Source organism: Pezoporus wallicus, unplaced genomic scaffold, assembly GCF_028554395.1.
Source record: "Pezoporus wallicus isolate ANWC-B61680 ecotype Strahan unplaced genomic scaffold, APGP_CSIRO_Pwel_v1 contig_2456, whole genome shotgun sequence".
Taxonomy (NCBI): domain Eukaryota; kingdom Metazoa; phylum Chordata; class Aves; order Psittaciformes; family Psittacidae; genus Pezoporus; species Pezoporus wallicus.
Window position 1 is genome coordinate 2,154,225 of NW_026637053.1, and position 20,197 is coordinate 2,174,421.

Here is a 20,197-nt window from a genome sequence, read left to right on the forward strand (position 1 = left end):
AACTTCTATTTATTTTCCCTTGCACTATATTGATTTTTAATACCTCATTGGGGGCACCCTTTAAAAAAATAAATGGTTGAAGAGTTATAATATGTATAAAATACATATTACCCATTCAATTTACTTTTGAATATTTCAAATATAGCATTTCCACTTAAAATATTGTGACGTTTTCTTCCCTTCCCCCTTCCCTTCCCTTCCCTTCCCTCACCTCACAAGACTGTTAACACTGCCTGGCTTTATTCCACTTGGGAATTACCAGCAGGGAAGTCTGCTGTACATTTAAAGTGATTTATCTTCTTTTTACAGTAACTACTTTGTGGTTTTCATTATGGTAAGAGAAGCAGAATTAGGCAAAGAGGCACATCTTGTGTGAGGTGAACATAAAATGGCACTAAATCGTGTTTCTATTTCCATATGGTTTTAATCTAGAAAAACAATTGGTTGGGTTTTATTTCATATGATGATAATTAACCCAAACAATTATTGATTTAATTTACTTATTTTTTCTCCCTGCCAATATGGTTCAAAACTACAGTTTCTCATACAATTAGATACTACAAAGAAGATGATCAGATATATCTGCAGACACAGACAATTTTTGTACAGGCCAAATAAGAGAGAGATTCTGGTCTCCAAGGGTATAAGCTGGTACTGAAAAACCTTATCTTTTCTCAGTTATGCCTTCATTCTCTTGCAGAGCTGCTGTCAAGATCAAGATTCATGGTTTTCCCCATGGCTGCACAGGAAAACATTATATTTTTCATCATCTGATAAAGCTCGTTAAGATGTTGTCTGCAGCACTTTTCATAGGTTATTTGTTCTCGGTGGCATGTTACACCATTTTAAATGATTCCCAAGGGAAATAAGGGCCCTGTTATTCAGCTGTTGAGATGAGAGAGACAATCCCTCACATTCCAAAATGGAGGGAGATATATTAATAAGAAAACAATGGAAAAATGCTCTGATTGTCACAGATCTGAAGCTCCTTTCCATTGTTCTTCTTGGGAATAATATCTGATTAAAGACTGCAAGACTTGGCCCAGTGTACATCTATTTAATAACTGTTCTGACAGAAAGTGAAATCTATTCAAATCTGTGCTTCTGACTGTATCAAATCATAAATGTAACCACGATTAAGTTTAATGGGAGGAATAGCCCAGTTTTATGGGGCTGCTCTGACAGACCCAAACAGCCCACATGTGCTAGCTGCAAACAGTCATTAAGTCAGCATGCTACAGCAGGAAATGTTGCTGCAGCAGAGTGCTACACAACCATCAATATATTAGTGATAAAGGAAAAATCACAGAAGCATTTTTGAGCTATCAGTCACAAAAACACTTCAGAAAAGCACAGTAACCAGGTCCCATTAGTTTCTAAATGTGTTTCTGGATGCAAGAAAAAGAAGTATGCAAAATAAATGATCCTTTATCCTGGATAATTGGCATCTGTGCCTGCTGATTATTATTGATCACTTGTCCAAAAATAGCCTGAAAGCTACCAAAGAATAAGAAATGCTTTATTCTTGGTCTTTCAGCCATTTTTACCTGCTTGGTGCCAAGGGGGTCACTCACTACCTGCAGATTGGACAGAAGCAGATTCCAAATAGGATGGGGGAGAGAGTGGGAGAGTAGATTCCTCATGCAATCTCCTTTTTGTTTGTTGTGGTTCTTTATTTTTCCTTAGGTAAGTAAGGAAATGTCCTGAAGTGGTGTCTGTCTGAAGTGGTGCCTTCATTAATGTAAATAAACCATGACCCAGAAAGCTGGCATCTCAAGTTGCTTTCTAAAGAAACATGCAAGAACTGCAAGGTCTGCAGCCATGGCCTTTAAAATTGAAGGGCCTCATCTTTACAAGGACTGACAAATGTGAAGTTGCTCCTGGAGCCCACATTGAGGAGTTGAGGTCACGGATGGATGGAGCTGGCACTCACCTTAGCTCCAGCAAGCCAAAGGCATGTGGAATGGGTCTTACTGCAACTATCTTTGAGAGCCTGAAGTAAAGGAAGCGGTGTGCGGGGGAACGACACGACACTTGACCAGATCCGTGACAAAAGGTTCGTTCATTCAAGTTAGATTTAGTACTGATGTCTACCAGTGTTGTGGTTTCCATCTGCAAGTGTGTCTCAACCCTGGAATACATTTGGTATTGTCAAGTTTTAATGTCAAATTAACTTGCCTAAAGTTGAAGCCAGACCCTTGCGGTATCTAAGCAACTGTTCCAAAACAGTGGTTAACAGGAGGCTGGGATGAGCAGAGCTGGAGGCAGTGAGATCTGGCACTGCACATCCACTGTCTCCTTCTGTTTTGGGCAAGGTCGTTTGTATGTGTTCACCTGAGGGACTGTCTGACCATCTTTGGACTGCAGTCAGTGTCCCACTTGCTGCAGGGCTCTTTTCCCTCACCTTCCTGTAACACCATTTTCATGGCAAAGCACATTGAAAAACAGTGCTTTCACATACAGTGAGAAATTGAAGCTATAAACCAGGAGTGCATCAAGGTGTTTTTACCCACACTCTACTCAATTCCCTTGCCTTTTTTCCTACTTTCCATTCAGTTGAACCAGAGGAGCCAAAAAATACCTATAAATTGTCTCTGACCTTGAAGTCCTGTTTTACCCTGTTGACCAGACAGCAGGCACAGCAGGTCAATGTATGTTCCTGCTGGTCCTGCTGTACTCTTCAAGGGCAATCAAAGTCCTGCATTCCAGTTTCCAACTAAAGTTCTGGAGAGAAGAGCTGTTTTTTTCTTACAAGGAATTGCACCCCTTTGTGTTTAGTCAATAGAGAAAGATGACACTTGCAGAGGGTAATCAGGGATGCCTAAGGCAGGCTCTGGTGCTCAATTCCCCTCTGAAGGTGACCTTCCCTATACATATTGCCTGTGTAGGAAACCTGTTGTGCAAGATCCCTGCTAGACAGTTGGGTTTCCCCAGGTTGCAAATCTCCCTTGACCTGGATGGCACTAGCTCCCAGTCTTACCTTGCTGACTCTTCTTGCAAATGTTCTTGCTCCCTAGAATGGGTATGAGGGTTTACTGTTTAATTTAGTCTAGACATTAGATGAGAAATGGGGCTTTAGTGTGTGTGCACTCCCTAGACATCAGCTTGCAGCCGCAGTGGCACACCTTGTTTAGTTCAAGTAGTCCACCTTCACTAATCAAGCACAGTTGCAAAACGTCATGATAATTGTCAAATGCATACCATGACACCTCATTGGGGCACATAAGCAATTCAGAGCTCAGCCTAAATGGAGGAATAGCTTACATCAATAGAACCTTTCAGGATCATTTAGGAAAAGACTACTGAAAGCAGCAGGCTGTTCTGCTTTCTGCCTAGCCCACAATAACTCCCAAATAAGAATATTGAACTGAACTAGATTGACTTTTATCCTGTACTCTGCTCCATACACTGCTTTCCTGCCTGGCATTTAAGTGGAAATATCGCTGTTCTGCATCATGGCATGAAGGCTGAACATGGCAATGTGCTTACCAACTGCTTATATTCAAGTCACCCCCCTAGATGATGTGTTGGTGAGTATTAAGCCACAGTCACCTCCTAGCAGTAATTCTCAGTGATGTGGTTCACTGGTGATTGTCACAGCCACAATAAATGGTCCATGAATGATAAAGGCCTTGTGTTAGGGAAAGGCAGTGCTTGCTGAACCATGTGGCTCAGCAGCTGCCTCCCCACTGCCTCCCCACTACTGCAGGACCCCAGGTGACTGGCCAGGATCAGCAACCCTGCAGAATGGGCCCTGAAAAACAAATAATTGAGGATAATGGGTTTCTCTAGAGCATACTTCTGTATGTACTAGAGAAACATCTGGCACAGTGACTGATATCAAAACAAGGAGGTAGTTGAGGCACACTACCAACCCAGCCTGAAGTGTTACTGTCCCAAGGTACATGTCTAAATACTGTTCTTTCTTCCAGACATGAGAGCTCAGATTTGAGTTTGGATCTGACTCATCCAAAACAGCTGACAGGGGCAGTAAATCCTGGATAATTTCTTTTTTCCTAATTTGTTCCCAATGCTGCTGAGTAATTCCTTCATAGAGCCGTCTTGTTGAGATACGTGTCTCACTCTAAATTTCCACTTCTTCCTACTTCTCCATCTAACTATTTTCTTGCAAAGATACAAGTGAAGAAGGAAAGAAGCAAGGTGGCTGAGGACATGGCACAGGCACAGGCTCACTGCAAAACCCTCCCTTGCTCTATCTGAAGACAACGGAAACAAAACGCGTGACACTGGATTTTACACAGTATTTCTCAAGTGGTGTTAAACTTCTACTTGTTACAGTTTATGGCTACATTCTGTCTCCTGCTCTCAGCTTAAGCAGTGCTCAGTGGGAGTGCTTTACAATGGACACTTCACTGCTGCTGGCACTGATTTTGCTGCCTCTTATATTTTACTCTTGTACTTATGGGAAAACACCATGTCCTTGAAACATGTCTGTGCTCATCTAGAAATCTCCAATTTTGACATAAATTAGTATCATATTCATATCTCCTTTTCTTCTGTACTCTTTTCAGTGTTTTGTTTCTGAGATCTCAGTCTTGCCAGCCCCTAATCTATGCAGGCTTGACGTTAGGCACATGAGTAACTCCACAGAAATGTTAATGCTCACAGACCTCAGCCCTTGCTTTTTAAATTGAAACTTGGAGCATCAGCCTTCAGTGATCTTTATATGTGTGAGTTTTATAAGACTCACCCACTGGTGATCCTGGTTATTACATCCGTGGCTGTAACACTATAGTAACTTGTTTCATCTGTAATTAGTGTGACACAAGCCAGCCTAACAGCCTAATATGTTACCAGTGGGACAGGGATTGCATCTCTGCCACCAGAAAGCAAAGTTCAGCTGCCTGAGGCTGTCCTTAATATGATAATTGTGTCACCACATGTTGATGACTCAAAACCACGAAACAAAAGATGGGGCAATTCAAACCCCTGCATCTGGGAGGGTCTCTGTGTCCAGCTGCCTCCCAAAATCCCAGCCCACTGGCAATATTGTTTTCTCAGAGAAAATGCCCTAAGGCCATTTTACAAGTGGATTTATAGATCTGAATAGAATAGTAATACTTTAGGTACTGAGCTCCATGGAAGTAACTCAGGCAAGTAGCTTTAATTCACAAGTTGCTACTTTTCCTTTAGTACTAGCATCATCTTCAGCCTTTTCTTTCGAGCTTTTCCATTTGTTACCTCTTTAGCTTTGCCCTGTGTTTTGAACACCAGTAATCAGATGTTAGTGGTGTACAGCCCTGAGCACTGAAGGCTTGCTTCAGATCATTTTTCACCCTTCCCTCAGAGGACAGAGCTGTGCTAAGCAGAACGAATTATGTCAGTAACTAAAACTTCCCAGGAAATGGGGGGCATGAGAGAAAAAAACAGGAAACCTACTGAGGACTGAGACTGAGCCCATCCTTGCTAAGGATGCGTGTCCCCAGAACTGTAAATCCACACCCTGTCTGTTCAGATGATGTTGGAAAAGGTCTAATAGAGTGTTCTTGTTTTAGTTAATCATTCCTTCAAGCTCTCCCAGACAAGCTGGGTTGCACTCCACGGGGTCAGAGTGATCCTTGTACTCACAACCAGTGTTCCCTTCTTTTATTAGTGTATCGACAGCACAATTTTTACTCCAGTAACACAACAGTGTCAGGGCCTCATTTTCCATGGCATGAAACTATTCCCACTTCACCTGGTAGCAAACAGAGCTCTGCTTGTTTTCAAAGTAGACAGACTGTTCCTACCTCGTATACCTTGACTTTGTCTTGAAAGTTTCTTCAGACAATGTACAGGGTAGCTAGTGAGTTATTACCCAGTCCCCCAAAGTAGCTTAATGTTTTTCCTATGGTGAAGAAGGTATTTCAGAAAAAAGGTGCTCTCAAAGCCACCTCGACTGATGTTGAGTCACATCAGTGACTGAGTTGTTGCCTACAATCCTTATTACTAGCTTGTCATGCATGGGCATTGTAAAGCTAACAGCAAAAGGGGATGCATGAGTTTGAAATATGTAAATATTGACAATGTCTAAATATCAGGATGATTTTGGCAGTTTTGTGACTTTTTCAGGCTGGCAGAAATGTGCTGAATAAGAAATCCAAAGGAATTGCAGGTTCAGAGAAGCCTTGAGGTGAGGGTTGCAGTCCGCTTCTCCCCAGCTGTCAGTGATGGGAAGACACTCTAGAAAAAAGAAGGGATTTGAAAAGTGAAACCAAGAATGAGTCAGAGCAGTTCCACCTTTAAAAGAGAAAGGCAAAGGACACAACCCCCCCTGTGGGCTCTAAGTAGCACTGAAAATTGTAGAGGAAAGGAGAGTTTTGAGCCTAGCTTCTGCAAGCTTAAATAAAGTACCAGAGCAACAAAGGAGAAGCCTTGCAGCTAAACAGGATCTGTAAACACATTTTCTTACTTGATACTTTTCTTTGCAACAGTGTTTGCAATTGCAATGTCATTCTTAGCTCACTAATATAGAATAATATGGGCTAATTCCTTCTGAAATTCACCCAGCATTAAAAGAGAAATCTGACACACAGAGATTCTTGGAGATGATGTACCCAAAATGTCATTTTTAGTGGCATTCACAAAGCAAGACGCATTTGAGGCTCCTCAACCTACAACATGCTTTCCCTTAGAATTGTGTTTGTGAACTGAAGTAATCAGATGTTGCAGTGAAGGAGAGAAGCCTCCCTCACAGCTTGTCCCTCATTCCTTCTCCAGATAGGGAAAGGCAGAGGCATAGCAATCAAAGACTTTGGAAATGAACTCCTACTGTCACACAGTGTTACAAGGAAAGAAAAATGAAGACCTTTCTTCCTCCCTTGGTCTTTGGGTGTTGGTTGCACACATGGCTGCTACAGTTCTCATTTTGCGGCATCCAGCAGTCCCCCTACACTGGGCTCTATTTTGGAAGATGAAGCAGAGGAAGCATTGGCATTGCCAGCAGCTGATGGCAGAAAGTAGGGTCAGAAGTAAGAGCACCTGAAAACAGTAAGTGCAGAAAAAATACAGAGAAAAAATGAAGAGACTGAGCTGAGATGGAAGTGATTTTGGAAGTAAAGAGATTCAAGTGGTCCAGACAGTTTATGAATCTGATAAAAGCAATGGCCAAAACAGGTGACCAAAATAATCAAACTTTAAAAGCAAGATCTGTGGGGAAATCTGAAATCAAAGAGACTGTTAGGTTTTGTAATCACACTCCCTAATCAGGCAGGAAACTTCCTGAGAGAAACCTTAGAGACCTCTTCAGACAAACACCCCCAAAGGAGAAAGATTGCCTGTTTCTACCAGGCAAATGCAGAGATTTAAGAGCATGGAAAATATGGAATCACAGAATAGTTTGTGTTGGAAGGGACCTTCAAAGGTCATCCAGTCCAACCCCCCAGCAGTGAGCAGGGACATCTTCAACTAAATCAGGTTGCTTAGAACCACATCCAGCCTGACCTTGAACGTCTCCAGGTATGCCACATTCACCATCTCTCTGGGCAACCTGTGCCAGTATTTTATCACCTTCATTGTAAAGAACTTCTTCCTCACATCCAGCCTGAACCTCCCCTCTCTCACTTTAAAACAATCACTCGTCCTATAGCAATAGGCCCTGCTAAAAAGTCTTTCCCCACCTTTCTTACAGGCCCCTTCTAAGTACTGAGTATGCGAGTTCTGCAAAAAGGCACGGATATGTTACCTTGGAGCAGCCTTGCTTTCATGCCCTCCTTTGAATTTAGTAATGGCATTCAAAGAGCCAATAAATATTGGAAGGAGAAAGCAAAGTATTCTTACATTTCCAGAAAGCACAGAATAAGAACTCCACAGCAACTTTTTCCTAAACGTAGTGAGCCATGTTGAGCATTTTTCACATGCTAAATAATGAATCTTGAAATAAAGGATAATTCACGAGCTAGGTTTCTGAGCAACCAGTGGGAACATAGTCGGCTGTTTATGTTTTTTATGTTAAAATTCTTTGTATGGGTTAAATACATCTCCCTCAGTCCAGTTTCTGCCTGGAGGAAAGCTGAGAGCAGAACATTATGCTGTAAATTCTTCTGGGACTTTATTTTCAGCATTGGCAATGTTTTCTTTAGGGAAAGTATTTGTAAAAGGATGGCAAAATTTACAAGATGTTAAATCTGCATTTACATAATTTTTTTTTTCAACTCTCTTTTTAACCCAATATGTAAGACAACACATGTCAGGAATTCTTCCATCTTGGAAGGGTTTAGGTGGAAGTTTGTCTTTTTATGCTGAGAGAGTCCCCCACTGGTAAACAAGGAAGTCCCTTGGATCTTCTAAGGTGTATAAGGTGCAGTCAGCTTCACATTTCCCAGGATGCTTGAACAGAAATAAAAGAGATGGATAGTTTTGAGGGAGGATAGCAACTGTACACAGGGGTGGCTGTGGGAGGAGCTGACCCTGTTCTTGCATGGCTGATACTGAGCTGGGGAGCTGGGCTATGCCTTGCTGGGTGGTTGTGGATATTTGCACCCATAGGACATGTTCCTCAGGCTGTTTTCCCATACTGGTGCCTGCTGGCCCAGGGTGTTTGGTGTCTGTGCTACCAACCCCTCTTCTCTCCGTCATCCTGGTTGTCTGACCCTGGGAATAGCCCCTGATTACACCATCTCCCATTTTGCCTGGTGTCCCCCAGGGATTATTCATCCAAATCCCAGGGTGCTGGGCATCCACCCAGCTGTATAACAGCTTGGCACATCCTGGTTCTGTTCAATCTGCATGTATAGCCAGAACCAACATGTCTTACCCAACAATACATGGAAAAAAATGTGAGCTGGTCAGAAAGCCCTGCTTTAAAGTAATGTTAATTTCTAAAGTGGTGCTTGCATGACTGCCCCCTTGGAGCTCAGTTCAAATTAGTTGTGTGCTGACAGTAGCAGGTCACTAGTTTCCATTGAGATTTCATTGTTGATCAGTGAATGTACAGACTAGCCACAGGGTAATTTCTTCTCCTTATTTAATCAAACGGAAACTTTCAATCCATTTTGCATTCACAGAACAGTCATTGCAGTTTATTAAAGTAGGTTAAATATAAATCATCACCAAAACAGCATAATGATACCCTCCCTTTCCTCTACAATATTGTCTTTACTTTCCTTGGTTTTGTGAAGAAGTGCTTTCTTCAGTGCTCATTGGTGTTTGTTTGCTAGTGAGCAGAGTCCTCTGTTAAAGGCTTTGACTTAGTGCTGGGGCTTGAAGGGCAGCAGTGCAGCAGTCACAGCTCCAGCACTGGGAGAAAGAAGTGGTACTGCCCTTGCCATGTTAAAATCAGCAGCAAAGCTCTCCATGGACTTTAAATGGAGCACAATGAGGGCAGTTTCATTTTTTCGCTATATATTTAGGCAGCACATTCAGGTGACTAGAAATAGGCAAAAAGGATATGTAGGTTTGACATATTTGGACTCACTCGAGAATGGTGTGATGGAAGAAAGGTGAAGGGGCTTTTCTCAAGGCACTGGGGAACTCCCCATGTGGGTCACAGCCTCATAGGAGCGCAGGTCAGGAGCACTGTAACCACCTGAGGATTTTACCAGCAATATTGACTGACTGGCTCTGTGGATGGGACAGGGATGCAGATCCACCAAGGCCAGGCTGATCTGCACCAGGTTTGGTTTGGAAACTTTCTTATTCAGCCAGCAAGGTTGGGGTTGGGGATTTGACATCGTTTCTTACTTTTATATTCCATGATACAGCTCTACAATGCGGAAAATCAAGAGATGGACGTGAGGGTGCTGGTGCGGTGTCATTTGCTTGAGGAGTTCTGGAGAAGGCTTCTGTCACCACCTGACATGACTTGGCTCCTCAGGCTCTGTAAAGCAGAAGAGATGGGAGTAAATACTTCCCAGTTAGTGAAAGCTGAGCCATTGCAGAATTAAAAGAAAGTCAAACAGCTCCCAGGAAGATGTGATTGTTTGATAAACAAGAATATTTTATGGTAATCTCTGTATTTACAAACACAAGGATGGGTCAAATGTCTGCTCCTTGGAAACTGCTTCCCCCGCCCCTTTTTTTTTCCCCAACAGAAATTTCCTTTAAAGCCTAGCAGTTAGAAAATGCTTGTGCTAAAAATAACTTATGAGGGCTGTATCCATGCATGTTCTTTCTCACACAAAATTCATTATTTTGCAAGTATTGCTAGTTTTAGACCACTCAATATTTTTGCAAGGTAATGTAGACTCCTTTGTCACTGGATCATAGAAACTGCAAGTCTCAAACAACACTTAGCTTTAGGCAGATCCAGGAAAGATTGCGAGTGTAACATCTGATGCTGTAAACTGAAAGGCATCAAAACAAGAGAGGATATCAAAGGCATTTACTTGCCTAACTTTGGTGACAATATGCCCAAGTTCTCATGCACAGCTAGATATATGTTGGCTGTTCACAGTGTTTTCCTTGAATACACAATTTTAGCTAACAAAATGTCACCCATGAATGTAGGAAAAATTGATAAAGCCATTAAGCATATTGTTGAAAGTCACTGACAGAATTCAGTGCTACATCTGTAACTGTGAATATTTAGTAGTACTTTGCAGATCAAAATGTAACTAAGAAGGTAGAATTTAAAATTCAATCCTGATTAATAGGAAAAGATATTTACATCTCAGACATCCTACCTATGAAATGTTGCATGCTGCTTGATGTTTTTCATCATTTTAGAAAACACAGATAGATGAAAGACATGATCAAAGACCAAGTATTCCTCTAATTACTATGGTTCATATCCCATTGTTTCATCTGACTCAAAATCCATATTGTCTTCATTTCTGTAGTGGAAGTTTCACGGAGTTACAGGTATTCTACCTATTAAGACTGTAAAAGCCAAACTACATCTGTAGTTCTTGCCTGTTTTGTTTGCATTATGTATTTTGGAAACTTAATGTTATTGATCTAAAAGATCTTTACGAAAGTTCCCACTGCAACCAGATGCTTCCATCTCTGAATCTGCTGTTCACAATAGCCTGTGACAATGAGAATTTAATATCCTCAAAGACTTGGCAATTTGTGTAGCACATTGGAAAATGTCCATTAACACAGAAAAGCACTGAACAAGACAAGAAATAATGATCTCCTCAAATTTGACACAACACTTTATCTACGAACAAGTTATTTTGAATTATCCTGGCCTTTCACAGTATTTTCTTCACCCAACTTCTTAGCTATTTACTGTTAGCTCTGATATTTTGTAACGAGGATTCCATATATAGTTTTAGTAGTTTTGCTATTAATTTGCTATTGAAATAACAAACTATGTCATTAAACAAATTTTGTTATTGAAATAATTATACCCCAGCTTGATATATTTCAAATAAATTAATTTATTACAATATCTAGTGTATGAACAAGTTTAGAAATTAAATGTCTTGCAGAAGAGATCCATGCAATAAGATTACTAGGACAAATAAGATAAATGATAATTCTAAAATTGCAACTTGCAAGCTTTGATGCAGATGACGACTTGAGAATGTTCCCACTCATTTTAATGTTTTGTGTAGGCAAAAGTAATTATTGTTCTACACAGAAAGACCTCAGGAAAATATAACTCACTTGAAAAGTGACCTACTGTATGAGAAGATAGGTGATCCCTGTTTTTTCTCAGTGTTTTTACATCACAACATTGCCATCGTCTAGAGACACGGGTAGTGTACTCCCTGTTTTGGCAATGTCAAAAGGAACGAGGGGCTCAAAGAGATTTTTCATGCTAGTTTGTGAGTCCATGGTGAAACCAACATTTGAAGGGGCATTGTAATTCAGCTGGTATCCCAGTAGCCATGTCTGTATAACTCAGCTGGGAGGAAAAGAGGAACCCACTTCAGTTAAGCTTAGATTTAGGGATCTGAAGCCAATCTATGATTGCTAGAGCAATGCCTCTGGCCATTCCCTGCCTCAGCTGTTCATGAGCACTTTTGGGATGTCAGCACACGACTGACTATGCTTGTGACAGAGCATAAACAGTGGGTTGAATGGACTCTTCTTCCACAGAGGTGCACAGGTGCTTTGAGTGATTACGTCCAACCAGTCAGGCAAAAAAAGCAAATCTCAACCCTTGATGGGATAGAACCCTCTAAAAACTTTGAAAGAGACTGCATGATCTGATTTTTCAGAAAGATTTGGTTCCCATTGGCTCCATTGCCCAGTGCAAGCTTGGAGCAGGAGTGAGCTCTGCTCTTCCCTTGGCTCCATTTCCCTGGGGGTTCTTGCTTGAGCTCAGCGGCCTGTTCTTGGAAGGGCTCCAGCCTTGCTGCCCATTGGCAGCAGCCACTTTCCAGCTCTCCTTGCGTGCAACACCAGCGCTGGGCAGACACAAGAGCACTTTTCATGCAGCCCTGGCCAGGAAGTGCAGCAGCTGAGGAAGTGTTGGAAGTCAATACTGTGCTTGTCATTGGTAGGTGTCATGCTTTGGGACATAACCCACAGTACCACACACCTTTTTCTTTTTGCTCCTTTTGTGTGGTGATCCCAATGCTCATTCTTCACGTTCTCACTCTTCAGCCATAAAGTGCTTGGGATATGTACAACAGGAAAATCTAGCAAAGAGGACGAGGGAGAAATACAATTCTTCATCCTACTCATAATCCTCCACATCTTTCTCCACTTCCATGTTACCTAATATAGTAGGGAGAGCTCAGCATATCATGGCTGCTCCTGCCTCCTTCCCACAGCACGTCAGACTCCTTAGCTATTACAGCCAGAAAGCATGATGTTTAAGAAGATATACCTTCTGCTGACTTTCAGTTCTCCCCAGTGTAGCCAAATATTTTAAATGGGATTGGTTAATTGATGATGGCGAGCACTATGGGTTTATGTCAGACACCACAATAACTAGCTGATAACATTCAACCAGTATTACAGTGTACACTGGCAAATGTTTCCTTTATATGACCAAGGAGATCTGAATGACAGAAAACCTCTCCTTTGAAGACAGAGCATGCTAGATGCTTTATTAGATGACATTTTCTGATTAGACTGAGAAGCCATTGTTTCCTGATTATCCTGTGTGAAGAGATGTGGAATGACGGAAGAACTCTATTTTGACTGGTGAAAGCATAAAATCAGGCAGAATGTACTTATCAGTGTCTGCTTTTTCAATTGAAAATTGAAAAAGGCTGCTGTGCTTTCTGCACATTCAGGTAGGTATGGAGATGGCTGCTGTTCTGTGAGATAGTGGGAGATAGTGATCTGTTTTGCTGCTATTCACAGAGGTCACGGGCACACATCTTTGGGTTTTTTTCCAGTGCTCAAATCATGTTTGATGGTATTTAGTGACTTAAGGGGTCTCTTCCCAAAACACATTGCCAAATCCATGCGGCTGAGCAATCTCAAAATACAGCGCTATAGATTGTGACCTGCTGCAGCTGTGGGATATCATTTATGACAATGTCCCTGAGCTGAAGGCAAGAAACACAGAATTGGTGTCTGTAGCTGCTTACCTCTTGGCAAGTAAAAATAAAGCAACATTACAAACTGATCTGGAGCAAGTACACATCATAAGAAACAGAAGAAGGCTCACTAACAAGTAGCGATCTTATCTGTGAAATGAAGAGAGAGTCCCAGAGGCATGGCATTCATCAGGACAGTTAACTTGGTGAACCTCCAAGAGTTTATGTACAAACGCATACAGTAATGTACTCCCAAAACGTTAACAAAGAGCTCGCCTGCACCTTTCTCAGCCACAGCACCTCCTCTGGGAGAAAGGGAAGCAGCGTGGTGGTGTGCCAGAGGGGCTGGAGTGGCACGGACAGCAACAGGCTGGGGGGGGGGGGGGGGGGGGGGGGGGGGGCAGCTGCCTAGAGAAGGGTGCTGGCTAGGGATTCCGTACCAGCCTCCAAGAAAGGAGATGATAGATGAAAAGAGACCAAGATGGAGAGGAGCAAGCAGAGTCACTGTGAGGGTTAAGGCTGCTTTAGCCAAAGGCAGCAGCTCTATTACCACCATTCTCCTTCACCATGCTGGGAAGGGTAAAGGGGAGTGGTAGGACGAGTCCCAGACAGAAGGCACAAGGGCTCTGTACGATGTGCTGCAGGACAAGAGGCAACGGAGCAAGTCCAAGAAACAGTCCTCCAGAGCAGCAATCTGGCCACAGGGCTCTATGCATTTAAAGACTTCTTTCCTATAGTTTTGGGAGCAGGACTCTCTATAAACCAGTTCATATTTCAGAGGCTTGAGTGTTTGTCTCTGAGATGGAAGTTCTTCATTAGCCTGACTGTCCTTATGGTCTTTCCTTGGTGGCACACTATGGTACGAAGTTCTGGGGAGCAGCAAAGGTGACTTGTACTCTCTGAATTTTCTAGCTTGCCTTGTGATTTCTTGTAACATGTGGTCAAGACTTCCTCTCAAACAGCATGAAAGGCACCCGGTTATGGGATCTGGAGGGATACTTTGCTTCCCAAGCTGTGTATCTTCCACTGGCTAAGACACAGGAAAAGAGGAGCTCACTGCTTCCTATGGCCCCACCATGGTCCTGCAGAGCCAGGAGAAAACTCCTTGTTCCTATTCCACCACAGTCCTGTGCAGGGGTAGGTGTGACTTTTGCTAATAACGATAAAGCAGTGGCTGAATCATAAAGATGATCTCAACAACATTGCCTGATGCTTCTGAAATGTATATAATTATCAAGCACGTCATTATGAAACATTAATGTAACATTATGAAACATGTACATTAATGTACAGCAGCATCCCCAGGCACAGCTGAGACAGCATCATAACAGAAACTGTACAACCATGCAGTTAAACATTGCCTAACCCAGGAGCTCCTGCTTTGGGTAAACCTGCAGAGGTAGAAAGAAAACAGAGACACAGAGGTGAAGGGATTTGTTTTCCCTGGTCTGCAGTGACCTAAGGTTAGATGTCCTACTAAAAGACTCCTTTTTTTAAAATAATATGCAGGAAGATGCTTCTCCAGTACTTTTTCAAGCAACGAAGCAGAATAAATAAAGCTTGACATTAGTATGTGCATGAAAAGCCTCAATTAAACTCCAAAACACATTTTATTTAGAAAAGCTTGAGGGTTTGTTTTCTCTGCTAAAAATCAGCCCCACTAAAAATATTGTTCCTTTATAATGGAAAATTGTGGAGCTCCAACTCTGACTGAAGATCAGCAAGCAAGCCTCTCTAAGCTGCTATGCCAGGTGATAGGGGCCATGGTGCTGGCCAGTGAGTTGAACTGCTTTGCAGGGGTTTGTGCTAGCAGAAAGGCCTCTGCACCAGTCCCAAGGAAACCAGACCTGGTAGATGACATGGGACATTGCAGTTGATGGGGAAGCACCTGGGGCATACTTGTTTTCATGTTTGTGTCACACTCACAGAAATCAGTACTCAAAGTGTACAGCTTCAATACCACCCCAACAGTTGGGAGTTCTCCCTAATGTTTAGAGTAGCTGGTACAGTGCAGGTCACCATGGTCCTTGCTGCCCCTTTATGCTGCTGTGATAGTCTGGAACACGGGTCAGAGGGAGACATGGATGGGAGGCAGATGTGCTGCAATAACTTTCATGCACCAGCATAGCAGGAGCGCATGCAACCATTGGTGCTAGCCCCTGGGAGCTCTGACCAGTGACAGAAAATACAGTCTTTGTTGCAATATCAGTATGTATATTTGGGTATCACTGAAGTTTTCTATCCCACTGGCTGTTTTCTATTTAGCTTTACAACATTACAGTTCTGGCCAAGCTGTCGTTACTGCTGTTCTTTTTTCTACCAGCTGCATGTTGCAGATTACTCCTTGCTAGTACACTGAGCCAAAGAAGTTCACAGCTGATACAAGAAGTTCCATGAATAAAAAAGCAACCTAGAAAGACAATAGAAATTGCAGTGCAGTATCTTAGAAGACTCGCACCAGAGGATGAGCTATTTTATGTTCTTTGGACTTATCCCAGCAACAACTTCCCTTTGTTTGGAGCTCCTACAGAGAATACTTTCCACTGTACACACTGCACACATAGTGGATGGGTACAATTTCAGCTTTGTTACAAAGTCTGGGGAGGATCCCTGTTGATCTTGGTGGGCCTGAGGTTCTTTGCTCTTTTTGGGGTTGGTATGGTTAGACAATACAATGGATAACTACACATGCTTTTCATTTCAGTGCATCCTCTGGAGATTTTTGTATGGTGAACACTTAAAGCACAGCACCACTGAGACACAGTCACCTCCTGATTTGAAGGCAGCTGCTAGGCTGCCTAACCTGATGCACATTGCAGTGTAGTTTGGGTAGGGTGTACTCAGGTGAACTCATAAAAAAGGCTGGGGAAGCTTAAAGTTGACGTTAGACAGACAGGATTGGGATTAATAAACTTTCCAGAACTATCTTGCTTTTGCAAAGTGATGAAACAGCAAGTAAGTGATGACAGGATACGAACTGGATAACTAAGAGGGGTCTGTTTCAAAGGACCCTGTCTACAACATGGTGGTACCCAGGAAGTGCTGTGCTGGATGCACAGCCTGTGGCCTGATGTTAGGTGGCCAAAGGCACAGATCATTATTTCTGATTTTTCCATAGAAATCACATTCTAAATATCAAAAGGAATGTGAGGATAAAATAACAAACCAAAAAAAAAAAAACAAACAACAACAAACAAACAAACAACAACAAAAAAAACAAAACCAAAACCAAATTAATTTACTCCACTCAAGGCTGGATTTTGTGATGAAATGAGCAGGGTGTTATAGAACAGAAATGATCTGACGGTGCACAGCAATGATTCATCTGCTCAGCAGAGATTACAAACAACAGAGACCTCTGGCTTTGATGCTGTTGGCTTTCTCCTGACCTGTGCCAGGATAAACGGTGATGAACATTTGCATTGACACAAGGAAAGAAATACTTGTGTAAAGAGAAGAATTTGCAGAGCAGGCTTCTTGCCTCTCTGCTGAATGCTCCCGCCAGCAGCTCTGAGTGCAAAGAAACCCCATATAGCGTCTACCTCCATTCTGTGGTGCTGCTGTGTCAGTGCAAGTGATAGGCACAGACACAGGTGGTTGAGACTTGAAATCAGGTTGAGATATTGAAGCCCATTATTGTCTGCTGAGGGCTCCCTATCTGTCTATAGCACCTCAAGCTCTGCCTCTCTGCTGTTGATGTTGTCCCTTTCACAGGTGATCATAGAATCACAGAATCACAAAATGATTTGGGATGGAAGGGACATTAAAGATCATCTCATTCCAATCTCTCTGCCATGGGCAGGGACACCTTCTACTAGACCAGGTTGCTCAAAGCCCCATTCAGCCTGGCCTGATGTTTACCTATCAGGAGCTAGAGGAATACAACCTCTGAAGTGGTCATCTTTAAGCCCTATTGACAGCTTCACCTCCTTCCCCACCTTGAGGATGGAAAAACACTGAGCCCCTTGCACAGTGCAGGTACCCAGCACTTCTTGGATGTGGCCACTGGTCACAAAGAAAGATCCCACTCACTCTTGTTGGTTCGTAGCATCCCCAGCGTACAGAGCAGGGACACTTTCAGGACATGTGACCCTGGAGCTCTGTGGGAACCACAAGCTGTAGTAGGAATGTTACCTCTCGTGCTTGAAGGAGGGACAGTGCCGCCCCAAAGGAATGCTGTGGTATGACACTGGTCCTTGAGTGGTGATGCTGTTACATAAAGCTTTGCTTTGTTCATATGTGTTTCTTAGCTTCCCCTTCAAAACATAGACTTGAGGACAGACGCCACATCAGACTCAAGTTATAAGGAATAAATATTACAAAGCTTTAACGATTTCTTTTGTCAAAGATAGCTCCTGCTAATTGTAAAGTATTTGAGGGATAAGAGACCCTTCTGCTTACATCTTTAGATAGACCCATAAGTTGATTGCTGAACAGTTTGTTTGGGTTTAATCAGCTAAAGACTCATAAATGCTTGACAAGCCTTGTCATCTCCGCAGCACTTCCAGACCCTGTTCAGCTGTACCAGCAGCAGTCCCGTGAAGGCTTGTAAGGGCAGTATTTACACCTTCCAGCCAAGCTCCAGTGAGCAGCTACATCACAGTGTTTGATTTTTCCAGACAGACAGCTTGCTGCTCCTTTCTGCCTCTGCTGAGCAGGCCCCTTGTCAGGATGGTCACCCATCGTCCATCCCATGCTGCAGCTGGGGGAGTTCATGGGATGTCTCACCAGGCTGAGTGATGAGACATAGCACCCTGCTCTTAATGTCATCATTAAGCCAAATGGTAGCAGGGCTCTGAGTGTTATTTAGCTGTGTTTAACTTTCTTGTAATAGATGTTTTAAAACAAGCTCCTGTTTTCAGTGCAGAGTTGAAGATGGTTTGGGGTCACACAGGGGCACTCGGCTGGCATACTCCCCCCTTCCTCACTCAGCTCTTCAGGACACATGCAGCTCTGCACTATGGATGATTTTTCCACTGCGTTTACTGGAATGGCCCCATCCTCCACTGCTGCCCAAGTGCTCTGTTAACAAACTCAAGTGACAGCAATAAATCTTTCTTGGGCCCTGCACCAGCGCTGCCAGAGCTGTGAACTCACCTGTCTTGGGGTGATAAGGAATTAGTTATGTGCTTAGAGCACTGGAAACCAAGACTTGCTATGTGCAATAAATACCTCTTTTCCTTGACATTCCTATGTGCAGAGCTTACACTCAACTACTTTGGCTGTTCCTAGAAATTCTCCTCACATAGTGCAAAAGCAGTTAAAAAATTGCCAGCACTACCTCAGGCCTGCGTTATCAGTGCTGCTTGCACACAGAACTCCTTTCATTGTCAGCAATCAATACTTATTCAATATTACTGAATTGAGTAATATTGAGGCAGCTGATGGAACAGGAGAGCAAATGTGAGGCACAGCAAAACATGCTCTGTTTACTGAGGACCAGAGCCTGCCTGCCCTAGCTAGGGTAGTCCCATTGCCCACAGTGAGGTATCCTCTCTGGTGCTGGGGATCTATGGTTTGATCCTGCCCCATTGTAATTCTTTCAGAGACAGAGGTTGCAACTGCCCTGAAAACCTGAATTACGCAGGGTCCTGGGGGGGAAAGAGTTGATGGAAGCAGCAGAGGGTACGCACAGCAATGAGCAGGACAGCAGAAAATGTGTTGTCTCTGCTTCCTTTTCCAGCAGGCAGAGCTTTTTCAGCAGGAGACCAACTGATCAAGACTGGAAAAAGATATTGAGGAGAAAGAGAGGGTGTGGGCGGCCACACAAGAACTAGTAAAATTTTTTCCAGTGGAAGACTTTTTTCGGTTTAACAATGCCATTCATGTCAAACTGAAACTTTCCGTGGAAACATGGGTATGTCAAGAGCATTTTATTTTGGAAAAGGAAAGCCTCCAGAAGCCTTTAAGGAGAATGGAATATTTCAGTCTGGTTTTTGTTACTATTATTTTAAAACTCAACAGTCAGTTTAAAAAATGCAATGTTTTTCTTTTACTTCAGGATAATCTTTTTTTTCAAAATATTTGGGATTTTTTCTTATTGGAAATGCAAAAATCAACGTGAAATATTCTTATAGACAGGAAATGATGGGTTTCCACCAGCATAATTTGCCTTCTGAAAATGTCATGGTGCTCTGTTCCAATTAGAAAAAGAAAGAAATTTCCCCAAACAGATATTCTGGTTCCCACAGTGCTCTAGGACCAGAACCAAAGCACAGGGACTGAAATGCAGACAAAATGCAGTAAAGTCATCATCATATGAATCATATCCTCAGCCTGTCTGAAGTGCTTGCTTAACCCCTGGACACCGAGCAGCTCTGGGTAGCTTCTCCTGACCCTGCCTTTTTCTTCTGAGCTCATGAAAAGGGAAAAGATGGAGGAGTGAGTAAATGAGCTCCCACTCTGAAGGCATTTGTTACTATATACTCCATTGCAAACGAGGTGGTCATCTGGGTGTTCACATAGGAATGTCAAGGAAAAGAGGTATTTATTGCACATAGCAAGTCTTGGTTTCTAGTGCTCTAAGCACATAACTAATTCCTTATCACCCCAAGACAGGTGAGTTCACAGCTCTGGCAGCGCTGGTGCAGGGCCCAAGAAAGATTTATTGCTGTCACTTGAGTTTGTTAACAGAGCACTTGGGCAGCAGTGGAGGATGGGGCCATTCCAGTAAACGCAGTGGAAAAATCATCCATAGTGCAGAGCTGCATGTGTCCTGAAGAGCTGAGTGAGGAAGGGGGGAGTATGCCAGCCGAGTGCCCCTGTGTGACCCCAAACCATCTTCAACTCTGCACTGAAAACAGGAGCTTGTT

At 42.8% G+C, this 20,197-nt stretch overlaps 1 long non-coding RNA gene across 1 annotated transcript; it reads left to right on the forward strand.

Moving 5' to 3' along the window:
- The first annotated feature begins 215 nt into the window (after positions 1-215).
- LOC130595911 (uncharacterized) lies at positions 216-803 on the forward strand. The gene is made up of 2 exons (XR_008971430.1): positions 216-287; positions 701-803. It is a non-coding gene; the product is annotated as an uncharacterized LOC130595911 (long non-coding RNA).
- Positions 804-20,197: the final 19,394 nt, after the last annotated feature.